Here is a 12,113-nt window from a genome sequence, read left to right as displayed (position 1 = left end):
AGCCACCCTCAACCCTGTTCTGGATAGTAGTCCATAAATCACACAAAGCAAATTGGAGATACTAATCCTAACTAGCCTAGCAGAATGGCTGGCTATGAAGTGTCTCTGGTTTCAAATGCTGGCACCTGTAAAAACAGCCTGTGTTACTTATAGTCTGAGTCTCAGTTTTCTCATCTGGAAAAAAGATAGAATAAATAAACAATAAGTTTTAAATAACTTGTGTTACAATATATCTTATAATAGTTCTATTTTATTAGTTATTGTTGATTTCTTTCTGTGCCTTATTTTTTTAGAGAGAGGGGGAATCTTTTTGTAGACGAACACAACACAATGCCTTTATTTTTATGTGGTGCTGAGAATCAAACCCTGGTCCCGTGCACTAGGCGAGCGCTCTACCACTGAGTCACAATCCCAGCCCATCTGTGCCTTATTTTTAAATTGAACTTTTATCATATGTTGTGTGTATAGGGAAGAACATAGTATCTCTAGTGTTTAGTTCTCTTTAAGGTTCTGGGCACCTGTTGGAGGTCGTGGGATATGTCCTCCAAGTATAACAGGGGCTTTTATAACTACACCTAGCTCAAGGTACCGTCCTAAAAATTAATTGAGAGACAAGACACCAAGAGTTAAGCACAAGGGGGCAACATAAAGTTCACTCAATTCATGAGAGCTGCTGTTATTAATGCTGGTGTGGCTGATGTATCCTGCCAGCAGAACTCCTAGATGACTCCTGATCTCCACCTGGGGTCTTATTCCTTTGAACATGTTGCTCCATACAGCAAAGGGACTTGCAAATGAAATGAATCTTTGCTACAGATGTAATTAATGGTGTTACCAATCATTAATTACATAACATTAATGATGTTACCAAGAGAGGGGGACTATTTGTGTGAGTGTGACCTAGTCCATGAGCCCTTTAAAAGCAATTTTCTCCTGTTGGTCACAGACTGGAAGTCAGGTTTTTGAAGCACAACAGGATTTGAAGCCCCTCTGCAGGGCTGAAGATGGCAGGGGCAGGTAGCATGGAGGTAACTCAGCCCTAAGACTACCCAGAACCCAATTCTGCCAACAACCAGAAAGATCTGACACAAGATCTCCCCAGAGCTCAGGAGGAGAGCCCATCCACCCGACACCTTCATTTTGGACTTATGAAACTTGGAGCAGAAAACCTAGTTGAGCTAACCCAGACTCCCAGCCTGCAGAACCATGCACTAATAAATATGTTTAAGCTGCTAAACTTGTGGTGACTTGCCATGTTGCCATAGAAACTAATACAAAGCCCCCGTTATCCTTGGAGGACATATCCCACAACCTCCAACAGGTGCCCAGAACCTTAAAGAGAACTAAATACTAGAGATACTATGTTCTTCCCTATACACACAACATATGATAAAAGTTCAATTTAAAAATAAGGCACAGAAAGAAGTCAATAATAACCAATAAAATAGAACTATTGTAAGATATATTGTAACAAAAATTATTTAAAAGTTATTGTTTATTTTTGGAATTTTCCATTTAATAGTATCATACTGCAGTTCACCCCGGATAACTGAAACCATGAAAGTTCAAGTGCAGATAAGGGGAGACTACTGTGCAGGTCTACTTGGCCTCTAGCCACAATGTATATGTATTAAAAGCATATCAGGTGCTCATCTAAAAGGTTCTGGGAAAACGTGAAGTGTTCTGCATTCTTCAATTGCTGGCTGTGTGAGGTTTGAGAGCGGAGGCTGTCTTATTTAGCTCTGGCATTTAGCACAGTGGGTAGCATGGGTTCTCGATAATTTCACGTAATAAAGTTCCAACTTCCTGGACTGTTAGGAACAACATGGCTTCACCAGGCTGGCCTCACCGTTGCATGTGCAGCCAATTATGAGGTGTTCACGGGCAATTATCTAGGCCAACCCCAGCAAAGTCCTCTTTTTGGCCTAGAAGAAACTGTGGGCACTGGAAACTGCTGAGGATGCCGTCCAGCAACAAGGGTAGCTGTGAGTCCATATGCAAAGATATCTTGCTTTACACACCAAGTGACCACTCTGTAGGGGGACCTGCCTTGGCCCATGGCTAAGTTGGCCAGGCAAACCCTGAAATTTTGCATGTAATTGTACCTTCCACTAAAAAGTCCTGGACGAAATGGTAAAAATAGCAACTGCAATTTCCTGCCATGCAGATATCCCAGTGAGTTCCAGTGCCTAAAAGCAAACCTGGCCATCCAACCTCTCTCCAACTCAGTGAAACACCTGCCTGCAAGTGGTGCCCAGGACAGAAGTGGCCCACTGGTGCCCCCACCTCCAGGGCATCTCTAGAATGAGATGCTTTCTCACTTCCTTAAACACTCAGTCTTCAGAATCAAGGGGTGGCCAATAAAGCAAAAGTGCCCTTCAGCCCTCCCTCCCCTTACTAGCCAAAGTACACATGAGGAGGCCTCCCTTCAAGAGGCCTTTGGGAGCCCCACTGTGCCCTTGGCTGCCCTCTCACCTCCCCCACCATGCCTGTCTCCACCAGGTCGGGCTGCCTGGGAAAACAGTCCTGATCATCCCCAGGGCAGCAGGGGAACTGCGGCCAAACTGGATGTTGCTTCTCCAAGGGTGGGAGCAAGGCCACTTGGGAAATGACAGAAGAGCCTGATCAGTGGCACTAGGCAGTAATGAATTCCCCTGGGGGCCCTGGCTGTGGCCCCACCATCCCTTGACTCCTCTGTCAAGGGCCTGGTTTCCACCATTCCAGATCGGCCTCTCTTTCTCCTTTAGTCTCCACAGCGTTTCCCTGGCCCCCTTCTGTCTGCAAATCAAGTACAAGAGCCTTTTGGTAAATCTTCTGCTTGTTTTGAAGCTTCCTATTATAGGAATACAGACAAAGACCCCCAAAGTAATATACATGGAAATTAACAGAGTTTTGGACTGCAGCCTTTGATCTTTATCAACAGGTAAACAGAGTCCAGTCTGTGACGGCCGATAACTTTTGGAGCCTTTTCACGGACTGGTGAGGGAACTTTCTCTGTCCTGCTAGCTTATTTCTTCATTGCTACAGGTGGGACAGGAGGCAGCTCCCTGACTGGCCAAGCCTCTGAGAGGTGCTCTGGAGCTGAGCCAAACTTTTCTCAGGACAGGTAAATTTCTTTGCATCTCACCTAAAGCCATCTCCGCTTACCATAGGCAAAGTCATCCCAGGCCAACTCTTGGATACACTCTTGTTTAGAAACCCTGAATTCACTCAAATGTTTCAGCCTTCAGATATTTGGCCCTCACTAGTAAAAGCCTAGCCTCCTTATGTTTGCAGAGCTTCTGAGCATAAAATGAATTTCCAGGAATGTTTTCCCATGCACAGGGCACAGCAGCTAGCAGGGGGCAGGGCTGGGCAGGGATTAAAGGGCCTCATTTCACAGATGCATACACAGGGCCACAAGCTCTGCTCAATCCCCAGCTGAGGCCAGGAGACCAATAGGAGGCAGAACTAGCCCTAGCTAAATGTTGATCCTTTGGAAAAACAGAGGCGGATTAGAATCAAAAGAGAAAGCCTGAATACACTGGATCAATTTTTTTTTTTAAAGGAATGAGATTTGCTTCATCATGTTAACTAAAACTGAATATGTGAATAATATCAAGGATGGATGAAAATGTGGAGAGATAAAACTAAGTTTATCTGCAAGGCATCTGACTTTAATGATGGAAATTAACAGTCTCACTTTTTCATAAAGATGCACAGTCAAGGCTGTTCAAGACTTCATTGCTTGTAATGAGGAAAATCAGGCATGACCCAAAAGTATCTCTTTAGGAGACAATGGGATGAAAGATAGTGGTCTGGTCACAGTGCAGAATATTATGTGCCCATGAAAAGGGTAAAAGTTTCTCCACACACTGAGTGATAGAAGTTGTAGAGTACTGAGTAGGATCCAAATAATGGAAAAATCAAAATCCATACACCATCTATATCTGTGGATACATACCAGGGAGAGGGACATAGTTTCAGACCACGTTTTGTTATTTTCCCCCTCTATTGTTCATTTATAAAAAGAATCTGTTGGTGTGCTAATTAAAAAAAAATAAGATAACTTAAAAGCACAATATTTTCCTTAGTCTCCCTATGCATCAGAAGACCATATGACGTCATGGTTGCAGCCTTTCCTGGTGCCTGGTTCACACCCCTCTCCAGCCTGTGCCATCCCAGTCTTGACACTCAGATCTTCTCATGGCTGGCTCACACACCACCACCCCACAGAGGACTTCCTTGACCCCCTCCATCCACGAGGCTCCTCCGCCCCTTGATCCTTTCTCTCTCACCTCCCTGTCCATGCCCCAACAGCCTTTCCTACAGCTGCACTTATATGGTCTGTTATCTGTCTCCCCCAGTTGAACAGGAGTCCCAGAAGGGTGGGGCCTCATCTTGTTTTCTGCTGAATTCCAGAGCCTGACCGAGAACTGATGGCAAAAAATACTCATTGGACATAATGGAATAGAGACCAACAATGATCTTACTCTCCAATGTGGAAACTGAGGCAGACTCCCCACATGCCACTCACACCCCAGCACTGTGCCAAGATACTCACTGCCTGTGATACCCTTTCTCCCTTATTTCTGAGACCGTCGATTCACAACAGAGGCATTCACAGGTCAAGGGACTTGCTGACCAAGGACTCACAGGCCCAGCTCTGATGAAGCAGAATGTACACTCTGGACGCTGGATGACCTGTCATGGTTTTTTAGAAAAAGACTCCTAGCCCTCACTTCTACCCAGACAAATCAACCTGGCCAACTGCAAACCTGGCAGATGTTTCATCTTGAGGTTTGGACTAGGAATGCTTCTCTTATCTTAATTAGGAAATTAATTCTGTTTGGCCGAGATTGATCTGCAGTCAGACTCTCCTTGGGGGTTCAATAGGAATAGGCAGAGAACATGCAAGGCTTCTTTGTTTCTGTCCCTCCTATCTCTGTACCCTACTTCCACACAGCTGCCAGGCAAAGGCGTTGATCTTGTGGAGGTGGAGAGAGTGACGCACAAGGTGAATGTGGTCCTCAGGCGGGCAGCAGCCACAGCTCTCCCACGGCCATGCTCAGTGGGAGGAGCCATCCAACAGGTCTTGCAGGTGCCTCCTGGGCAAAGGCTGGCACTCAGCCTCCTCCTTCTGTCCCCCTCTTCTCCTCGCAATCCCTGTTGCTCAAAGGGACACTCTGACTATCTCTGGTGGCTCCGGTTCTGTGCCCAGGGGAAACCCCACAGGCAAGGTCTCATCCCACCTGTTACAGAGCAGGGGCCATCCAGGACACTCCTCTATTTGCTGCCCAGCTCCCTTCCCAGGATCAGTCAGTGACAGTGAGCAGTGAGTCACCCACATGGCATCTTCCTTTGAGCCCATGCTTGCTCCCCCGGGCCCAGACTGGTACTTCCTGACCCAGTCTTCTGGCTTCCCCAGTCCCCTCACCCAGCACACGCAGGCCCCAAACTCTGAAGGACTGGGCAGGGAACTAAGGGAGGTTAGAAGAAGAGCCCTATCTATACTCTGGAAATACTGGGAAAACCCAATCCATCTCCAGTCATCAAGATGAGGAAATAAGGAGCTTAGCTACTGCACTCCTCTCATTCTACTAGAATCCCATCCTAAACAGGGAAAAGGAGGGTCCAGAGAGGGAGAGTAACTTGCCCAAAGCCCACAGTATGTATCAGAGGCAGAGATGGAACCAGAATCCACTCAGCTCCTGTTTTCTAACATGGCTCCTCTGCACTCCACTTGCCACTTCTCAAATTCTTCCTACCTGTGAGGGCTGAGCCAACAACCCAAGCTGTGTAAAGCTGCTTGACATCAGAGCTTGCAAGAACTTTTGAGATATCACAGGAAAACATTTAACAGAAACACTTCATGGAAGAGCAATGCCCATTTTGTAGAAAGGCAAACTGAAGCCCACAAAGGTAAGGGGGCCTGCAGAGACACACAGCCAGGAGGGGCAGGGCAGGTGGGACTCCCCCCATTTTAGTGCTCTTTCTGCCAACAGGTTCTAGGTCTGAGGGGTCCAATGGTAGGATGAAGAGGTGGAGCTAGTTTTCAGGCCTTAGTTGCTGAAACGGGGATAGCCCAAGGGAGCCTCAGGTGGGGGGAAGAAAGATCGGGCAGAACTTTATGCATTTGCAGAAAACACTGTGCAATTTCACAACTAAATTGGATTTCTGAGACCACAGAGCTGTCACTTTTAAAAACAGGTCAATAAGCCACATGTGTCTGTCTACCCTTTATCATCTGAAAGGGCACTGAGACAGGGGGTGAAAGGAGCAGGGAGGCGGCTGAGGCCCAAGAAAGGGCTGCAAGCCAGCACCCAGCCTCAGTCTGTGCCCAGGGAATGGGGTGAAGGGAAAAGGAAGCTGGCTATGACCAATGTCCACTTGGTGCCAGAAGATTCTAGAGGAGTCTACACAGTGAGACTATTAATCTTCAGGATATCCCAGGAGAGGCCAGTAAGGCCCAGCGAGGTTACAGAATTCAGTCACAGACACCCAGCAGCATGGAGCCCCACTCTGAGGCCACAGCTTGCACTCCTTCCACTGATACTGTACTGAGGGGCTTACAGAGAGCTTGCCCACCCCTGAAGCCATTCTATGTCCCTCTAATCCCCCAAACTCCTACCTCCTAATGGCCCTTGAGGGACCTGAAGTCAGTGTGGTGAGGCAATGGCTTAAAGCCACTGGTATCAGCTTTTGCTACCTTTAGAACTAGTAATGGAGCTGAAACCTGCAGAAAGGTGACTGCAATCACCAGGGGACAGATATAGACTGATTAAGTCCTGTTGGGATGGTGTGACTAAAAGCTGCAGATACGTAAGCTCTCCCTCTTCCTGCCACTCCTTCCACTTGTCCAAACTAAGTGTTCCTGGTTTGGGGAAAATGCTTCGACAGCCCTGAGCAGGCAATTCAATTAGGAAATTTACCACATTAGATGAAACCACCATCTCAGTCAGTCAATTCATTTGTCTAGACACTCTATTTGCTTGTCCCAGCTCTGACAGCCCCCTCTGGCCAGGCTACACCCCCACTACCCTATGTTACAGAAGGACTAAGGGGTCAGGCAATGAGCTGGTCTTTAGGGACAACGGGGTGGGTTCTGTCAGGACCCCTCGCATTCAGAAGCCACCCAGTTTCCTGTGAGTGGACTACTGCCAGTGCAGAGCAGACCACCACAGCTGAGAAGAACCTCTCCATCACCTCTCTCTGACCTCACCGGTGCCCTAAGTTGATATCAACCTGAACTGGCTCTGGGAGAAATGTGGGTGGGTGGCAGGAGAGGAGAATCTGGGCTGAGGCAAGCCTTTTCTTAGACCAGGCATCCTCTCTCCAGAACACCTTTGCCACCTGCACCCTTCCTTAGTGTCCCCTCAGCTTCCCTTGCTGCCTTTATTAATCACTGGGGTTCTCTGTACTCTGATAGTCAGGGCCCCTGATCCACATGTCAGCACCCTCTCATCTAGGAGGTCCCTAAAAGCAGGGTCCCCAGGCAAGTCTGAAACAATGAATGAAATAATAAACGAAGGAATGAATGACTAAAACCACTCACTAAATAACACACTCACGCTTTCTATACTGGGAAGAACCAGGCCTGTTTTCACTGCAGACTGTACAGTCTGGCACAGGGTAATTTCTTTCTTTTCTTCCTGGTCTCCTTTCCCAACACTGGGTGCCCGCAGGTTTAAGATGCCATTAAGGACATCAGGCTACAGAAGCCGCCTCCAATGTGGAGCGTGCAACTTGCCCACAGCTCTTGTCTCTACACCACACACATAAATTCAGCAGCAGCCTGAGACCCAGGAAGAAGGTTTACTCTTCCATTTCTGTCTACTCTCCTTAATGACCTCCCTGGAGTCACTTCCTAACAAATTAATCAAAATTGAAATATTTGTGGAGCCTGGGAAAAGATAATTCTGTCAGCCTCCACAGGCACAGCTTGGAAACCCAGGACTCCAGGTCTTAGAAAGACCAACTCTAAGGGTGGGGAGGACCCTGTGTCCTACTCCTCCCAGCCCCCAGCTGCAAGGCTTTCCCAACATCACCCAGAAATCCTAACGGCACACATAGGCCCACTGAGCATCAGTTCCACCTATGAAAGGGGAGACAGAGTCCCAGGGTACCAAAGGCCTGAGTCTCAAGTCACAGTCTGGTCCTTGTGCCATAGGCAACTTCCCTCCTTCCTTGACCCACTGCCATGCCAGAGTGAAACCAAAGGACCCAAACACCTGACACACTTTGCCCTGACTCACCAGGGAGGGCCAGAGCCCAGTGAGCCTTCCCCAAGGGAGAGAGAGCACTGGGAGCTCAGCAGGATTTAAGAATCCAGATTAAAGGGAAGGGGCCTGGGCCGACCACCCACTTCCTTTGACCAGGTCTTTATGGAAAGTCTTCTTACCTCAAAGACAGTGGGAGTGAACTTTGGGGTGGCTGAACCAGCAGCAGCACACACAAAAAGAGTCTGGTACCCCTGGGAACACAATTCCCCAAAGGCAAAGCTGCTAAAACAACTATGAAGGAGAAAAGGAAGGGGGGGACGAGAGGAATCCCGGGGCCAGGTCAAGATGCGGGAAGAGGAATCAGACTATATACTTGCTCTGGAGCTGCCAGGTTGGCCACCACCCAGCTGGACAGGTGGGTGTGACTTTGGGACTATTACCCATTTCTCCCTTCTCGTGAAATGCACAGAGATACAGGACTCTTGTCTGGTGGGGCATACAAGGCCTGGGGCAAAAGGGTGGCAGGCTCCAGGACCCGGCTGGAGTAGACCAGACCTTTCAATCCTTGTCCTCGCAGGGCACCAGGCAGGGCCCAAGTGAACGGGGACTTCGCTCCGCCAGGGCGCAGAGCTCAGCCGCTCATATCCTCGAAGACAAGCAACCTCCGTTTTCCAGGATCAATAGTAATTTTTTAAAAAGAGAGTGTGTGGACTCAATGAATCAACCGCTCCCAGGGGGGAAAGTAGCAGCTCCCGTGCGCAACATCCATTTGCAAAACAATTCATTCCCTCGCCCAGGGCTCTTAGCAAATACCCTAGCGGAGTCCCCAGGCACGGACGTGACGGGAGGACTCCGGGCTAGGGGTTGGGTGGCTAAGTGCTGCCGCCCTCCCCGCCCCCACATTGTCCCCTACCCCAGTGGCCCCAAGACACGCGGTAGCCGGGGCAGCTCCGGGACCCCAGTCCCTCTGCGCTCCTCCCAGAACTCACGGCCTTGAGGAGGCTCACTTTGCCCAGGACACCACGAACCGGGTCCAGCCCGGGGGAGGTGACAAGTCCCCGGTGCGGTGGCCGGAGCGCGGACGCAAGCCGGCCAGAGGACGGCGCCCCCAGCCTGGCTCAGTCCAGCCCAGGCACTCACCGCTCCGGGCGCTGCCGCCCGCCGTGCTCAGAGACCCCTGGCCGTCCGCACGAGCTCCGCAGCCGCTGCCGCCGCCTCCCCTGACCGGCTCCCCACGGCCCCGAATGCGCCCGCCGCGGTACAGCCGAGGCGCCGCCAACAAACTAGTTTCTCCGGCCTTCCCGCCCCGCCTCCCGGCCCGAAGCGTAACAGCCAATCAGAGGTGGCGCCTCTGTGACGGATGGGCGTCCGAACCCATAGTGCCGCCTCCCAAGCAGAAAGAGGTGGGCGTCCAGACCGCGCCGGTATCGCGGGGAGGCGGGGCAGGGCAAGGAAAAGGACTTCGACCAGATTCTTAAAGGGACAGGCGCATGCCCTCCCCCCAGCGGCCCGAGTTTGGGAACCGAAGGAGACGGTGTTCCAGAGCTTTCCGAAGGAGGGAGCTTTGTAGTTTGCGCGTCTGTCCCGGAATCACAGGCGTTGTAGACCTCTTCGCAAAGTCACACTTTAGTTGTCCCAACGTGAAGGGAGCCCTTTCTTTTTTAATCCGAACGTTTGTAATTTTCTGCGGCCACCAAACCCCAAGTGTACCAGGAATCTGTATTTCAAGCGGAACTTCAGCTCTCTTATGTCTAAATTTCCTTTATAAACCAGCCTTTAAATACTCATTCATTCATCCGCCCATCCATTAATTTATTTCACGAACCATTTTAATGGACGCCTTTGCGATGTGCTAGTCTGAGGGGGCGGGGTGTGGAGAGAACGATCTGTAATTCCAATTTGACGTCCTTGCAAATCCGTGTTTGCAAATCATTCCACCTCTTCAGCCTGCTGTGTGTCCAGTTTCTTCATATGTAAAATGGCAGATAAAAACTCCTCAGTGGATTATTCAGGGGATTAGAGGAGACAAAAAGTGTGCAATAAATTTGCCCTTTCTTTTCTCCTTCCTACGGAAAATAAAGTGATAAGCGCCATAAAAGCCAAGAATGGAGTAAGGAGAATTCCCAGAAAGCAGAGATCACGCTGATATGGAGGTGCAAGGAAGGCTGATAGAGGAGAAAGGGAATGTACAAAAGATTTGGAAGAGGGTTAGGATTGTGACTAGTGGAAACTGAGAAACAGAATCCAGGGGCAGAAATCTGTTTACACTGCTCATAAGAGATTCCCTGGCTTAAAAGACTGTTAGACAATAGAGAAGGCATCACCAACAAAGGTATTTGGGGGAAAACAGTTTGATGTACAGGCAAACAGCAGTGTGAGTTCTGGATTTGAATAACAGCTCTGTTCTTCATGAGCTATATATGACTGTAAGCAGATTGCTGGTACCCTCTGAGAGTCTGGTTCTTATGGGTGAAAGGAGGATTCTAAAACCTTTCTTGCAGAGTTATTGTAAAGATTAAGTAAGATAATATATGCAATGAACCTGGCACCCGGTATGTGTTCAATATAGTTTCTCCATTTGGCCCAGATCTGGAGACATTTAAGACACTAGGATTCAGATATTTAAGAGCAGGATTGGCCAGAGGTGAAAAGCTGGCCAAGTGTACTTTTAAGGTACCTTCCAAAAGGAAAACACAACATCAAAATAATTGCTCCATTAAAGAAATGACACAGATCATATTTGTAGTTTTAGCATCCTGCCAAGTTTCTAGGGCTAGAGTATTTATATAATTGTTGATTGGATGAAACTTCACATGCAAAATTGATTCCTAGCAAGTTCTTAACCATTTCTTATTATTCCTTACAGATTTTCTGAGAAATTATAAGTGCCAACCATCTAAAATCTGGTCCACATTATCATTTTCTCCTCTTCAACTTCAAGGCTTAAATTAGGTAGTGGAATACATTAAAATCAAATATAGTCAATGGAATGAAATCAGAGCAAGAACACATGTTGAGTTATTGAATTTAGATATGATCTGAAAGGAAAGGAGGAAAAGAGATGAAGCTTGCTTTACCATCTGCCTCAGTCCTGGTGTGGACCCTGGAACAACCCACCATAATAGCTCTTACCGGTAGCATTAAATAACCTGATGCCAACCACGCCAGCTGGGTGTACAGGGAGTTCTAGGAGAGCAGGGACCATAAACAATCATCTTTTAATCTTTAGTGCACATAAGTTGTCTTCCCAGTTTTGAAGAACTATGAACAAATCTCCTATAAGTTAGAATTAGCTTGTTCTGCATATGACAGAAAAGCCAAAATTAACTGTGATTTAAATAAGATGAAAGTTTGTTTCTTGCTCATTCAAAAGATCTAAAGTTAAGCAATCCTTGACTGGTTGACAACTCAACAGCTGCCAGGAACATAGGCTTCTATGTTTTCATTCTGTCATCCTTAATCCTTGTTTTCCATTTACAAGGTCCAAGGTGGCTGCTGGGGCTCTGATTATAACATCCAAATTCTGGACAACAGGAAGGAATAAGGGTAGAAGAGCAAAAGATGTATTCCTCTAAGCTGCATTAGCACCATTTAAGCAGAAATTGCATATCACACTTCTGTTTATATCTTATTGGATAGACCTTAGTCTACCTACCTGCAAGGGCACCTGGGAAATTATGAGTACATTGCCTCCCCAAAGTCAAGGTTCTGTTAACAAGAGGGAAGAACAGATGCCTGATGTCAGCCTACAGTACTGGCTAACCCTTGTTCCCCACCCCAGTATTGCCATCTACCCAGTATTTCTGGTGGCCCAGAATTTAAAGTCTTAAAAGTTCTTGGATGATGGGTTGAACTCAATGCATATTTGTTAATACATCATTGAACTCTTGGTCCTCTCCAAACCTCTTTGGA

At 47.9% G+C, this 12,113-nt stretch overlaps 1 protein-coding gene across 1 annotated transcript in view; it reads right to left on the bottom strand.

Moving 5' to 3' along the window:
• The window catches only part of Klhl25 (kelch like family member 25), a 33,739-nt gene extending 24,250 nt beyond the window's left edge, over positions 1 to 9,489 (bottom strand). Inside the window, exon 1 of the mRNA XM_026412669.2 lies at positions 9,342 to 9,489. The gene's annotated coding sequence lies outside the window, so the exon portion shown is untranslated. The remainder of the gene's footprint in view (positions 1 to 9,341) is intronic.
• Between the last annotated feature and the right edge of the window lie 2,624 nt (positions 9,490 to 12,113).

Source organism: Urocitellus parryii, chromosome 6 (assembly GCF_045843805.1).
Source record: "Urocitellus parryii isolate mUroPar1 chromosome 6, mUroPar1.hap1, whole genome shotgun sequence".
Lineage (NCBI taxonomy): Eukaryota > Metazoa > Chordata > Mammalia > Rodentia > Sciuridae > Urocitellus > Urocitellus parryii.
The sequence above is the reverse complement of the archived record's forward strand: the minus strand, read 5'-3'. Positions and strand labels throughout refer to the sequence as shown.